Source organism: Solea solea, chromosome 2 (assembly GCF_958295425.1).
Source record: "Solea solea chromosome 2, fSolSol10.1, whole genome shotgun sequence".
Taxonomy (NCBI): domain Eukaryota; kingdom Metazoa; phylum Chordata; class Actinopteri; order Pleuronectiformes; family Soleidae; genus Solea; species Solea solea.
This window is the reverse complement of record NC_081135.1, coordinates 20040005-20055503: the sequence shown is the minus strand read 5'-3', so window position 1 is coordinate 20055503 and position 15499 is coordinate 20040005. Positions and strand designations below refer to the sequence as shown.

Genomic DNA, 15499 nt, shown 5'->3' with positions numbered 1-15499 from the left:
TAAAATAAATAAAACCATGTAAGACAATTACAATGATATAATAAAACAGATTCAATAGAATGTGTAATGTAAAAGAATATAAGATGGTAATAAACTATGAATAAAATAAAGTAGTAAAGTAGAGAAATCATTTGAAAATAAAACTGATGGTGGAAGAAATAAAATGACACAAAAAACAGGACTAAAGTTTTAAATAAATCAGTAAAGCTCAGTTAAAAGCCAGGTTAAAGAGGTAGGTCTTAAGGTTGCACAATATTGATATTCTCTGTTTCCCTCGGGTCTTCAGGAAGGCTGGTTCAAAGACAGGGACATGAAAAGAGGCCTCACCATGTGTTTTTTCTTTTCATTTTAGGGATAATTAAAAGGTTGCTAACTGAAGACCTAAGGCTTTAAGAGGGTTTGGTAAAAGAAAATGTGACAAATAAGTGGGTTTAAAACCAGTTAGTGCTTTAAACCAGTAAAATGATCTAAAAATTGTTTCTAAAACAAAACTTAAAGCAAGATTTGAAGTTAAACAAATGACACAGTGCACCCCGTGCTTCATATTAAAATCTGATCTCCTCACAAATGCCTCCTTAACATGAGAGTATGCAGGCCTGCCAGATGATAGACATTGTTTCCCCATCTCATTTAACATGGGTGAGGAGTTCATTGTTTTTAATCAGCTAATGCTCCACCAGGTTGACTTACCATGATATAGTCTCGCTAATGCTCGTATTGAGTGTCTCTTGTGCCGGAGAGCTGAACTCAGCCACTTACTCCATCCAACCCAGAGGGAGAGGACTTATAATAAAATACTTTTAGTGGGAAAGCTTTTGCTAGCACATCAAGTGCAGTGGGAGGAGGAAGAGAGTGGGTGGGTGTTATGCGGGAGGGCGTATGAGAAGAAAATACACAGACAGACATTAACACTGGAATTGATTACATGTATATGGGTTGTGGGTATATTCATATCATGGTATGTGACCAGGAAATGCTGGAAATGTGTGTTATGTAGAGGGAGCATTTGCTTAATTTAAAGCAGAATCATGCTGGATGGTGAAGAAGAGATGGACTCAGTGTGGGTGGATACCGTTTGTTTGTGTGTGTGTCTCTGTCTGCTTCTCGCTTGTATGCATAGACTGCGTGTGAGAGCGGGAGGCGGACCAGTGGGTGTGCACACCAAATGATTCAGAGCTTCATGAACAGGATTCATGTTTTATTGGTATGGGCTCTCATAAATTACATGGCCCAGCTTTTCTGCTTCTACAGCACAGCGTTGTTGTCACTCTCCCGCCCTCTCTTTTCTTTCCTTCACTCACCATACACCTTCATTTTTCACTCACACCCTTTCACATTTTTCATCCCAAGCCCTCTCTGTTGCTTTTCGGTTACACTCTAAATGCCACCAAAATGTATTTTGTCAATAAATTTAAAGATGCAGTGTGCTGCTAAGGACGTTTACAGCTCAACCTACTCACATGGGTGTAAAGTGCAATATAGGGGGGCTCAGATGTGCAAACTATACTCAGTATGTTTACCTGTGCACCATGGGATTGTGACAAACCACAGAATTTACAGGAGTGTGCTTTAGGGAGCTTCCCGTGTGTTACTTGGCAACAGTGTGCTTGCACTGTAGAATCTGTTTCAGTTTTCTAAAGAAGCTCCATCTTTCTCAGTGTCCCTCTGTGAAAGCATTTTGGTGTGTATACAAACAGAGGAGGAGACTCAAACACAGAGTCAGAGGGAGAGTGAGGGGGACAGGATTACCTTCGCCGTGTGGTGAATCAACAGATGTGTCAGATGGGCTGATTGAACAGTTTGACTGAGGGGAGTAGATTCACCCGGTGCTGCCACTGAATCAAATCAATGTGCCTGCCACTACCACTTGTTTAGTTTAGGTCAAAGCCAAGTGAAAGGATAGGTGCTAGTGTTTTTCTTTCATATAATATTTGGGCTTTTGATGTATTTCCTGTATGTATACAGTTAACATTTGTCCTGTTTCCTGCTGTTGGAGGGTGGTTGGTTTAAATAGCCTATGGATAGTTTAATCTTTATTGTAGAGTTATTTGACCTACTCATTTGTCCGAGGGAAAAAAAAACCAACTATGTACAGGTTACAAGTCACATTGTTCAAATCTGAGTGAAATTATAGGTCACAGATCAGATTTGATGGTTCACATTCATAACTAAGTGTCTTGCATCTGAAGGCGACTACCCTCTCGGACAGCACATACATGCACAAAATATCTTTTTGCAACAACAACAGAAAACATCATATTTGTGAGACCACACAGCATTGAAGTGGGAGATATGTAAGATAAGATGCACCTTGTGGGTAAGAGTTTGCTGACTCTCCTCCCCTGTTTGATTTTGCCATTTTTTGCCACAGTACAGGCTCTGCACATGCATACAAGCAAAACGCTGCCTAAATTCTGATATGACCTTTCTTTTTCATTGCATGATCTGATCTAGGACCAGAAATGGAGTTACTTCAGCCTCAGTTAAATGTATCTGTGGTCTGAGCTCTGTTTTGATCTCTACTGAAGGAAAGGCACCTCTCTGTTCATCAGCTAGTTGTCAAGTTTGCCATGAGTCAGGTATACAGTAGGTGTATCAAGGCTTTTTTTGGGTAAAAACACCTGCTGTGGCTGTCATAGCAAACAACACAAGATAGAAATGCTCCTGATTCTAGTGATTATACTGTACTAGGGCAGTCATGTGTGCTGTGTGTTTTATTTACATTTGTTAATGATATCTCTTGTATTTTTTTTTTAATCAAAGTCGGCATGCCACACACTGGTACCTAATGAAATTCCTTTACCTGTGACTGGTCTGAATAAGAAGTCGCCTTCATTTCTCCTAAACACCACTTGTTTAATGTTTTATGAATGAAAACTGGAGTGCTGTAGCTTCACTTTCAGATAAACAAATATCTGTTACATTCAAACCACTGTCAAATGAGGTCACACAATGCTGATTAAGCCTTTGAGCTCCACACCGCTCTCTCTATGTTTCTCATTGTAGTGGGTTTTAGATTTCATTTTGCCTAGTGACATTCCCAAGCTGCACACAGGAAGTGCTTTGTTTTATCAAGTCTGAGGGAGGCAACAGCAAATAGATATGGCTGCGAACAGTTTGGGGTACGATTGCAAAGCACCCATGAAAAGTTTCAAGGTGAATTCTTAGATTTTTGACGGGATAAACGCTTCTTGTCCCGACCCGCCCCTGCACTGCCATAGTGCACACACAAATGCACCCTCAGTCAGGTCTGATAGTTTTGCTTGAAAGAGCACATTTTCAGATGAAGGACGCAGGATAACGCAAATAACATTACATCATTTCTGTTCATGAAGACCAAACAAAGGCAGAATAATAACATCAACAAGAACAAAAATCACCAAAACTTACGCTCTGCAGCTTTAAGGTCATTGTTATACAATTTGGTCTGCATTTGTTTGTTCACTGTCCCTGTGGCAGTGAGGGATTTCACCAGCACCAACAACAGAGTGATCAGTGATGCTCTCAGTAATCTCATCCTCATTGCTGTGCTATACAGGAGTATAACTGACCTCAGGTGAAGTGTTTTCTGTGCTTTCGCTCTGTATTCTTGCTGCAGTGGATCGAGCCTTTGCATCAAAAGCTGCAGTAAGGGAAAACATACTCTGCAGATGCATGTGCACATATTAAAAACTGCAAATGTTCCCAGCGTTGTTTTTAGCCCATGAAAAGGTAAGATGAGGCCGGTGTCTCAGTAAGAGACATAAGGTAGGACAATCTAATTTAAGCTTGTTGATAGGGCAGGAGCACATCTCCCTGAACAGAAATTGACCAGGTGTCACGGGGCTGATGGAAAGGACAATATGTTGAGTGTGTCTGTGCGTGTGCGTGTGTGTGTGTGTGTGCGAGAGATGGAGGTTTTGTTTAGTACAGACGTTTGTGTGCACCTGCACTTGCGTATCCCAGAGCTCCCCTTTATTTGAGTGTTGCTATTTTTAGAGCCATGTCGAAAGGTCAACTCCTGTCAGGTTGAAAAACACTAAAACAATGGTTTAATAGAACACATGCATCCACTGGGAAATAAAGACCAACTCTTTGTCATAGTCACTTGCTGCCTGGTTCACATCATCCAAAACAGTACATTGTTGTGATGACTCAGTGTAATGTTCCTTTGACTGATGGGATTTCTAGGAAGTCGACTGTTAAGCGTGATGAATTGTTCATAAAACCTCCTAAAATGCACATTGATTGGCTTACAACTGCATGGAGTAATCAATATTGAGCGTCAATACACTCTATTACAAAAAAATGAGAAAATCATTGGCAAGTATTTCAAGAACATGCCTTTTGTGCACCCACTTTTCTTTCCTTTTAAACTGACCAATTTTCTCCAGGGGAATAGGTAACAGTTCTACTCAATACATTCAGATGATAAATCTTTGAAAAGAAAGCTGCTGATAACCCTCCATCCTTAAGATGATACTGCACAGATGACGCTGTATCAGCCTGAACACTGCAGGGTTTGACGACACAGGCGCAGAAGTGGTGAAGTTGAATTCATCAGTGTGCAATTCATGGATACATTTGTTTTTATGCGAAAAAAAAAAGGAAGCAAGCAAAACATTCACAGAAACCTAAGCATGTATACAGATAAATGGTGAAACATTACCCAATCTATTCTAATTTTACTTTTTATTTTGCCTTACAGTCTTGGTTAAAGTACAGTTCTAATAGCTAATTCAGTCGGTGAAATAGTATTAAACTGTACAACAATGAAAAATGATCAAAGTACAATCCTGAAGTAAAATGTTTGTTACTTTCCAGAACCGTCTTAAAGCAATTTATTTTATTCCTTCACAGAGAAAGTGTCTCACTGTTGAATCCACTGTAATGATTCATATTCAAGAAACTCGATTTTTAAATTTGTTGCAGAAATGTTTTTTATTATTGTGTGTGATTTGTGATGCTACAAGGTAATTTAAGACGGGCTGTCAGTTTAAAGTAATGACCAGTAGAGATTATATAAGGTCAGAAGGGTCAAGTTGCAACTCTCTCGTCATCATCTGCAGCTCTGTGATCTGCCAAAACCTCGTTCTTAAATATCCCGAGGCCTGCAATGAAAGCATGTCTCGTCCTCTTCGTCCTCCTCCGCCACCTCCTCTGCAAGTAGGTGTGAAGGAGGAGGAGAGTGAGTTCCAGCAGAACAGCGAAGGCCAACATCCTTGTCCACGTTGCAGGATTTGTCCTGCCAATATTTGCACTCTTAAATCGAGTTCCAGTTTGTCTCACAGAGCAAGAAAATTACAGTTGCAAAAGTTTTTGTTGCATAAAATCAGCTTCCAACCAGACTTTTTTCCTAATAAGATCATTTGCTCTCTCCTCATCCTCCTCTTCCTCACATATACTTCAGACTGTTAAGGCGAGGTCCCAAGAGCAGGCAGGCGAAGACAGAATGAACTTTATTGATGAATGGGTTTACAGATATGAGCATAGGAGAGCGCAGGAGTTAACACAGCAGAAGACAAACAAGTAACAAGTAAATTCATAATTATTATTACTTTTATTTATTTTTTATTAATTTTTCTATGCACTGAAAGTCAAAATTCCTCCACTCCACTAATCTAATTGTATGTACAATAGAACAGTATTTCCGATTTTCCTCCAAGTACCACAAGAGCAAGCTCACGCGCCACTGTTGGTACACCTACCACAGTTTGAGAACCATGGATCTAACACATGAAATGTGAATGAGTTGATATTCCTTCCCCATACATGGCCCTGAGCTCTGGCATCTCCCTTACACACCGGCTAATTATAGTTCACTGTAATTACAAATGTGTCATTTCTCATTAGGCCCTAACAGCAGACATGCAAATGAAACACTCTATTTGAAAGGCAGCTTTTAAACAAGATTTTACAAAGAATTAAAAATCATTTCCTTCCATTTTAATTGTGCCTATATTTCTCATCATTTAACAATCCTGATTTGCATATATGTTAAACAGGCCCTATGGGCATAAATGGGATGCATGGTGTTTGCTTTGATGCCACTTAAGTTTCACCCAGTGTGCTGATTCTTTGCTTTGAATGTCAGACTGCTTTCTCGTGACCTGCTGACATGCACAACTGAGTTCTACGCCACGACCTTTGACCTGTGGCACACAGCCAAAGGGCAAATTAAGTCTGTGAGGTGTAAGAGGGTCACTGAGATTATTGTGTTTGTAGTCATGTAAGTCTGCTGATGTTGAGACATCGTGGGAGTCACTGACTAATTAGGGAAACAGCTAGTGTTTACCTTTATGTTCAATCAAAAACACATACTGTACATTGACATTGACAGTAAACACCCCCACTCTCTCTCTCTCTCTCTCTCTAAACATTGACCTTGTCAGGGCCAGTAGTCCTCAGGGGACTAAAACCTGGTCTTAATGAGGCAGAACCTCATTTCTGAGGGACTGGTTAAGCTTAGGTCTAAGATTTGAATTGTGGTTATGGTTAATGTTTAAGGTTATTGATGACGATTTGTTTAGGGTGTCAGCGCAATGTCCTAACAAGGGTAGATATACACGTGTGTGTGTGTGTGTTTATATTATAGACATATTTATATCTTTGTGAGGTAAAAAATCTGTATAAAAAATATATATATATTTTAAAGGGCTTTTTCATGGGTTAAGAGTTTTTGTTTAGGTTTAGGGTTAGAATTGGGTTTAGGTTAGGGTAAGGGTTAAGTTTTAGGCACTTGATGGTTAATGTTAGGGTGAGAGACTAGGCAATGTATTATGTCAAGTGTCCTCACTAAAATATAAAGACATGTTGTTGTTTGTGTGTGTGTGTGTGTGTGTGTGTGTGTGTGTGTGCTATTGGAAACTGTGTCCTAAGGCTCCGATCTATATATCATGGAACCCTCTGTGCCTTTATTGCATAACATATGGAAATAAAACCAAATACGTTTTTGTTTTCCTTCCACTACTCTTTATTTTTACAGCACCTGCAAGCAAACACATTACTACGGACTCATTACTAACACTAGTTATTGCTCACAGTGCAGCCTCATTTCCACTAGTTTGGTCACAACTTCAGTTCACCACTGCTTTCATCATACTGTTAAAGGTTCATTGATACCTACTCTGTATTTATTAAAAAATAATCATGAGTTCTAAAGGACAAGGATCGTCTTGGCTCTGTAAACTAAATATAGAAGTCAAGACAATGTACCAACATGACATATTTACCCTCTCAGAGATCGACCCAATATTTAATTCACTGGATCACACTGCATTGCAAATTGCAGTTGATGGAGCTCCATTTAGTGGGAACTCTTATTCTTCTGTCTTTTTCAGGAGTCGGCAAGACTTCAGGAGAAAACACTTAAAATAGAGGCAGCAAACATATTTGTGTGCAGAGAGCTGTTTGATCACCACTGTAATCCTGCAGCAGTGTCCTGCTGAGCTCTGCGCTGCTCTCTAGTGGCAGAAAGCTACAACAGCATTTTTCCTTCACAGTGGAAAGAAAGTGCTGTTTCAAGGAAACATGCACTCTCTGTTTAGTTTTACCACCAGCCCAGATATTCTTTGTTTTTAATACATTTTTACTCTTAGAATAAATGTTAAAATGGGCATCTAAAACAACAGAACTTCACGTAGATTAAATGATATAGCCACACAGTATGAAAATGAGAATAATATGAGAGTTCTAATATAATACAGTCCCCGGTTGGTTAGTAATCGTCTACTAAATTATTGTAAATATTTCCTTTGTGTCTTTGCTTTTTGTCATAGTAAACGTTGATTTGTGGACGAAACAAAAACATTTGAGGACACTGCAATTTTGAAGATATGAGATATTCTCTGGCTTTCTTCTGACATTTCAGGGACCAAGTATAATATTAATCAACAGTTAAAATAATTACAGTTGCCACTCCACCACATGCATTTGGACATGTATTCCATAATGTAAACGACATTCATCAAATTCATCCATTTTGTCCAAATACAATTGTTTCCTTTTGAGAGCGAGCAACATGTTTCTAGTAATTAAATAGTAACAGTAAAGTAAATAAGTAATTCCTCTATCGTCACTTTGCATTTTTGAAGTTGAGTGTACACACATCTGATTATGGTACATATACATATATGATTTACATTATCTTAGTGTGTTGTGTTGACACAAAGCAGCCATCAAACACAGTATTTGGTTCATTTTGTTATACAATGTATTGATATCTTAATTCTGGTCAAGTGTTCATATTCTGAGCACATTTTGACCAACAGTTTTAAAAAGAGTGTACTTAGTAGGCGTTTGGCATGTCATTCAAAATAATTTGACGTAATAGAAACTATTACGATGAGGTATTACCATTAGGGCTTTCGTTTGTGAAAAAACATCAGTGTGTATCAATACACACAACATAGAACTTCCAGAGAGCGTTCAGTAGTGGTGATACGCTCAGCCAACTGTAAAAGTATTAAATAAATATAAATATGTGAATATACATGAGCAATATTGTGAAACTACTGAGGAGTACAATGGCAGTTCTTAAAAGATAAAGCATAAACGGAAACTCATATCCTTGGACACATTGTCATCATCGTGTGTGATGTGGGTGAAGTTAAACCTAATTGTGTGTTATTTTCACAGTGTGTTATATGTTATAGGTTCGGATCACAGACACGTCTGACAGGACTGAGCACATCTCGGAACATGAGAAGTCTCTGATGTATCAGGCGCTGTGGTGACATTTGATCTGCGACAGTGTTAATGGCCGTCTGAGTGTGTGTGTGGCTCATAAAAGCTGCCTGTTAATGGCTGCTGTCAAACCCAAGGATTAACCCCTGACATCAGACTCATCACCACACTCCACGTAACACTGTCGCCTCCATCAGCTCACAGTCTCGTTCATTACTTGTGCAGTGGCAGGTTATCATCGGTTTTTTTTATTTATTTATTATTTTTACTTTATTTTCAGTGCCAGCGAAGGTTAATGGCGATAGGCATCATAACTATAACAGACATCATTAGTCTCTCATTGTCTCTTGGGACAAACTTTATAGCTATTCTCAATCAGAGGTGGCTGAGGTTTACACACACACACACACACATACACACACACTTCATTGAAGCTGTATGGTGTATATTGTATGAAGACCTGAATGAAACATTAAACAGGAGGGATATGAAGCGTGCTATTATACAATGAGAATGCAATATTTATGACTGGGCTAATTGAGAAGGTGACCTTTGACAGGCAGTAAAAGTCCATTAAAATATATCTTTTCAAAACACTGAATAAATGATATGTCCATTCATGACATAATGGTGCAATGGTACCTCAAATGTTGTTTAAAGTATTACATTTTTCTGCTTTTATGTACTTTTAACTTTGCCTAGCGGCTGGTTAACTGAACTTAGTGGCACCATGTTTGGAAACGGAGGGCCAACAAATTAAAGAACAAACTATTTCTGTGGAAAAGACCTGCCAGTGTGTATGTGGTTTGATAGCATGTGGTAAATTGACTGTCAGTGCAGTAATGCTACAGTAGGCAGGGATTCTGATGGGTCTGTTAGCTTCCTGCACCGTTTGTGGGACTGCAGTTTGACAGAACATGAAGTCGGATTCAAAGAACACGTCTCTGAGTGCATTTGAAGGTCACTTACTTCTCCATCTTTTTATCGGAAGACATGAAGTGAAATATGCAAAATATCTTTCATTATGGAATTCTTGGCTGATTTTTTTTATGTTTGTATGAATAATTGAATAAATAGCTACTGTACTGTCTTTTGTGGCATGGACATAAACTGTTGAAAAGTCTTCTTAGCTTTGAATTATCACAAAATCAATCATACAATTTTGTGAATGAACTTTTACAATGAAATTATAGTATTCAACCATTTTTTTCATTAGGTAAGTTTATTTAAGTGTACATAGGCCAGATGAGCATCAGTAGTGAATGTCATCTTACTTTGAGTGATTTGCCAATAGGTCAAAACAACTGATGCATCAGTATTTGCAGAAATGTCTTTTGCATTAACATGACGTGGTCTTCTCCATATCACATTTTCTATTCACAATTGGACGTCGGCCTGACCTAAAATCACTCTCGTGATCATTCTTTTAAGGCCTTTTGGCTCGGAAATTCCCCAGGTCCTTCACCCACTTCAGAAAATGATTAATATTAATGTGCCTGACAACATAGTCATTTCCAAGAGGGCACCACCCATGCAACAACACATATATCATTGAGAGGCAGACAACACAGCGATGCACGCTCACACACCTATACACACTTGGTGTCAGCCTTCAGCTTTTGGAAGCAGGCCTTTTCCACAGGGGTTTGGTCTAATTGATATTCTCCCACACTGCCCAGGGCTTCTCCGAGGAACCTCACTCTGCAGTGCTGCTGACGGGGCACATTCCTTCACTGCTGCAGACTTAAAATAGGATCAAAGGATGGTGCTGTGTGTGTGTGTGTGTGTGTGTGTGTATGAGAGAGAGCGAGGGAGAGATGCAAAGAAGTGAGAGGATGTGTGCGTGTCTGTATCCAGCATGTTGCCTCCTCAGTGACTTGTGGCAGGGTTTTGCCTCTGCATGTCTGGCTTTTGCTCGTCCTCTTGTGAGTCCCATCCCCATGTGTCTCATACATTTGTCTCCTTGATCGCATTAGTGTTTCGCTTCATCTGGAATAATGCACCATGTAACTGTGCTGTTTGTGATTTGGGCCATTATTCGGTTGTTAACCAATCACGGTTGCTGAGGAGCCAAAGAGCTGTGTTAAAATAAGTGGCACTCCAGCCTAATTCCTCTCACTGTAATTTAAGGCTGGGTATTTCCTTCAATCTCATGATGCACTATGTATCAGAGAGGCCACCAGATGATAGATATTACAATATTACAATATACCTATGCAGTATTTACTACAGCTGCTTTATTACTCTTCAACACCAAGAGCAAAGGACCTGTTTAAGATATGCATTCTGCTGCCACCCCTTGGCTTTATTACACACTACATCACAGCATTTGCTGCCATATGCATTCAACAATCTGAATCTTTTTTTAACACAGCAGTGCTGTAATTATTGTGTATTTATGACGTGCAAGAGTCTGTGACTGCCAACTGCGTCAATATTTTCTGCCAACTATAAACCAAACCCAAAATAACACATATCTCCAACTCTCCATCTTTGATTTGTTCACTTGTAGGAATACAGACGCAAATAAACTATTCTGCTTTTGTTGGGCAACAATTAAATATAGTGACTCAGCTGAATCAAATGAGACATTTTACACGTCATATCAACATTTCTTGTGACAAGTTCACAAACTTGAGGCAAAATTGTCACGCGGCAGCGGAGGGCTCTGCAAGATGTCCACATAACACCGGGCGTCAGCAGATTTGCTGCAGTGTTGGGACATTCATACAGTACAGTATGTGTTTTCAGTTTCAGTTTAAACACTATAACTTTGATTGTATGTACATAAGTAACGTCATATCAGTTCAGAAATGTGAGCTGACATGTATCAGTGGTTTTCAGAAGAAAACAAAGGGGAACATATGATCTTGCTTGACTGTGTTGCACAGCTCATGGATAACAGTTGCTTTGGTCTGACTTTATGTGGAGTTCAGCAAATGAAGTGTTAAGTATTTATTTATTTATTTAATCTTGGAACAAGCTATTTCTGAGTGGAGCTCCCAGTTTGAAGCCACTGGGTTTCATTAATGTCTCTGTCGGAGGTCTGCACACCTCGGGCTCAGTCTAATCTCGTCTCCTGAGGATGGGCAACACTCCATCATGCTCACAACAGAGAGACTTATTGTAATGCACCTTTACATATTCCCCAGAGACATATTTAGTGAGGCCTGCGGCAATATGATATATACAGTGTATGACTTTATGGCAGTCTGCATGAGATGATGAACCAGCTATTTAATGGCCTGTAAGCAGCAACTTCATGTATCGACCACCACCTGGAAGTAAACCCTCTCTTGGGTTGTTTTCTAACCTCCTCCAATATATTATTCATTGACAGTGGTGTATGAGTGATGATGTTGGCCATAGAGCAACACTTAAAGATCACTTTTCATATTTCATTACTCCAAGAAACTCTTTCATCCATTAATTTGTTGGCTGTTTTTCAGACTGCGGAATAGCTAGAAGGGAACTCTTGCACATGAGGAGCAATCATCACTCGAAACGCTGGCTTTTTCCTCATATTATTCAGTTATTTATTTTTCACTATATTCAGTGGGCATCTTAATAAAGTTTAGTGCAGCTGCTAATAATGTGAATGATCTATTAGTGTTTCAGTAGTGAGGTGATACTTTGAACTGGACTGAATTCTAATCTTCTAGTCTTCCCAGTATTTTTGGTCTTTTAGAAACACCTCCTCCCCCCGTGTGCATGAGTTTTTTCCGGGTTCTCCAGTTTACTCCCACAGTTCCAAAAACATGCAATATGGGGATAAGGTAAACTGGACACTCTAAATTGACCATAGGTGTGAGTGTGAGAGTGATGGTTGTTTGTCTCTAGGTGGCCCTTTGATGGACTGGCGATCTGTCCAGGGTGTACCCTGCTGTGTCACACGAGATCTAAACACTATACTAAGAAACAGAGAGTCTGATGCATGGTCTGCTTACCGTCCTACGTTCCCATTCAGAATACAACTTAAATGTAAACCATTGTTCCACGTTTAGAATTCCAATTCACATCATTATCTCCTTTGTTCCATTGTGAGTATAGTAAAGGTTGTTAAAATCATCATTATCTTGTCCCGCCTCGTAACTGAAACGAGAGAGAAGGGTTGTCAGCTATTATATTCACAACACAATATACATTTCTAAGGCCTGTCTCATTGGTGGGAACCATTTTAACAGGTGGTGAGTCTCTAAAACCACATATATTTATGATCCTCCACCAGAACCCTGACACCCTCCCACCCAAAGGATCTCACAGCGTACTCTTTATTCATGAACACTTAATAAAAGCTTGCCATTTTCATTGTGCACATTTTCAAGGTCTTGCAGTCATCTATCATAGCTCCAGATATGAGTCTCATCAAACAGGACCCATACACATGCACTGAATACTCAGAGTGCATAAACATGCTCTCTAAGCTTTTACTGCCTCAGTCCATGGACTCTTGATATTAAATAATTAAACTGCTTAAGTATGAGGAGAGAGAGAAAAAAAAGTGAAGGGGGGGTAAATAAAAATGCATAAATCATTGCTAAGAAAAATCATTATTCAACGCAAATTAAATTAACACTCTGTCTTTGATAATACAGTGTAATTTGATCTGAGTAGTTAAACTACTTTTGTTTCACCAGGCCTGAGAAGTGCAGAGTCCCATTGACTGTTTTTCCTTATCTGGGTGGGTGATAAAAGAACATGGCCCTGAGGCAAAGTATTTATCCCGGTTCCACTGGGTGACATTTGCTTTGTCTCAGCTGCAGGACATCTAACTAGCAATAATGTAATTTCCTCAGAGGAGATTGGATTACAATGTTCTGACCTGATGAGGCCGTGGCTTCACAAGTCTGCATCAAACCCTTCTCTGTTTTCATTGCCATGTTCTTCATGCAGGACAAGTGTGTGTGATATTATATCCCATGTCATTCAGTGTTCAGCATGTTCTGATAACAGAGGAATGCAATGTGATTTTCACATGCTTCTTCTTAATGACTGGCTAATTTCTTGCAAATTGCATCCCGAGGCAACATTTAGTCCGGTTTCATTTGTGTCGTGTCCAAATGTGTTCACCAAACTGCCTTTCTCTGCGACCCACAATAAAGAATGCCTGAAATCTTTAAGGCATTTGTGAACAAATTAATGTGAACAGCTCAGGGCTCACTGTCAGTTCAACGTAACCATGTTAGAGCCTAGAAGGGCCAGTATAAATTGTGCATTAGTGGTCAGAAACAAAAGGTCTTGTCTTAAAGCAGTTGGGAATGGGACTACTATGGACCCTCATACGTTCACGTGTAGGAGGAAAAAAAATGTAGGTATGTGCATCCTGTGAATATTCGGCTTTGATTTGTTTTTGTTTACACTATGCATTGTAGTAAATCTGGTTTATGCTGCGATTAGACTTTTGCATGTGCATGTTTGTGTTATATGTGGAAAGCATGTCTGACCATCATTTAGTCTCATGCTGTGTTAATATAAAAAGGTAAAAGCCACAGTGCAAAGTCTCTCTCCTCTCTCCAGTTTATCCACATCGCTGTTTTTTTTTTCTTCAGTTTCTGCTGTAGAATTTATGAGGATTCTCATAATGATGAAGCACGCCAGTGACAATCCTTGCACCAATTGATAAATAATATGTAATACTAACACTGTGTAAATTCCAAAGTAATTTTTCTTTTACTCTTATGTAAATGGATCCTAGAAAAACATATTTTGCCATATTTTAAAATACATTTTAAGCCAATTTCTGGGGTGTGCTGGAGGAGGCTGGAGTATTATCATCATCTTCATACAACTATAATAACCGCAACAATATTCAATCATCCCTTTTGAGCTGTGATTTCACATCTGAGCAATGCAGCATCCCCAGACCTGCATGGCGAGCATTTCTGTGAACAGAGAAACCCTCTTTGATGCAGAGCCGTGACTGTGACAGTGCTGCTCTTGCAGGTTGTTGTGGGTGAGGGACCATTGTTGAGCTGACAGTGTCCGCTGCTGGCTGGAGCGTTAACTGCAGTGACTCAAACAGCAGCACAGAATGGAAGGCTTCTCCATGCAGCCATGGGACACAAATTCTGTATCCACCCACTGCACATGCACACAAGTCAGTGGAGGGAGGTGAGAGTCAAGGAAAAGGCATCTATATATCCAGCGCACATATTGTAAAATGTGACATGAGGAGGATCCCTCACCCCAGAACCCAGCTCTATTCTGAAACAGCATTATAAGGATTTTATGTGTATAGTTTTATTTTTGTAAAAACAATATTTCTTGACCCACTGTTTGGGGACAGCTTACGTCATTCTCCCTGTTTCTCTGCTTTTTAAATAAACAAATTACAAACGCCCACTCACTGTGATGGACAAAAAGATGAATAATGTTGCTGTTTGTCTGCCTTTTCAATTCAACCAACATAGGTCTATTCATACATTGGTACCGCTCAACAGGTTGTGCCTTTGCATGAAATGAGTCGGTGCACACCACAAAGCCGCACTCCCCTGTGAGCTCCAATGTTTAATTACAGCCACAAACAGCAGATGGCTCTCTTGAGTTTTAATGTCTGTGCCTGTGATTGAGAATCAGAAGATATTCAACCCACCGCAACGGAACAAAGCACATTTTATCTCATAGTGGCGTCTAGTGTGTTGAACTGACGAGTACAAATCCACATTTAAAATTGGTCAACGAGGTATAATGGGTGAAATGGTGAGCACTGACTGCATCTCCACTTGAGTGTGGTTTATAAATGGCATGTTGTGTTGTATGCATATGTTCATGAGGACAAAGAACATATTGGGTTATTGGGTTGGAGGACATTTTGGCTGATCCTCTCAACTTTAAA

At 39.6% G+C, this 15499-nt stretch overlaps 1 protein-coding gene across 1 annotated transcript in view; it reads left to right on the top strand.

Annotated features, from left to right (window-relative positions):
* fgf14 (fibroblast growth factor 14) overlaps positions 1–15499 on the top strand; it is a 102983-nt gene that overhangs the window by 49303 nt on the left and 38181 nt on the right. The gene's annotated exons all lie outside the window — the stretch shown is intronic.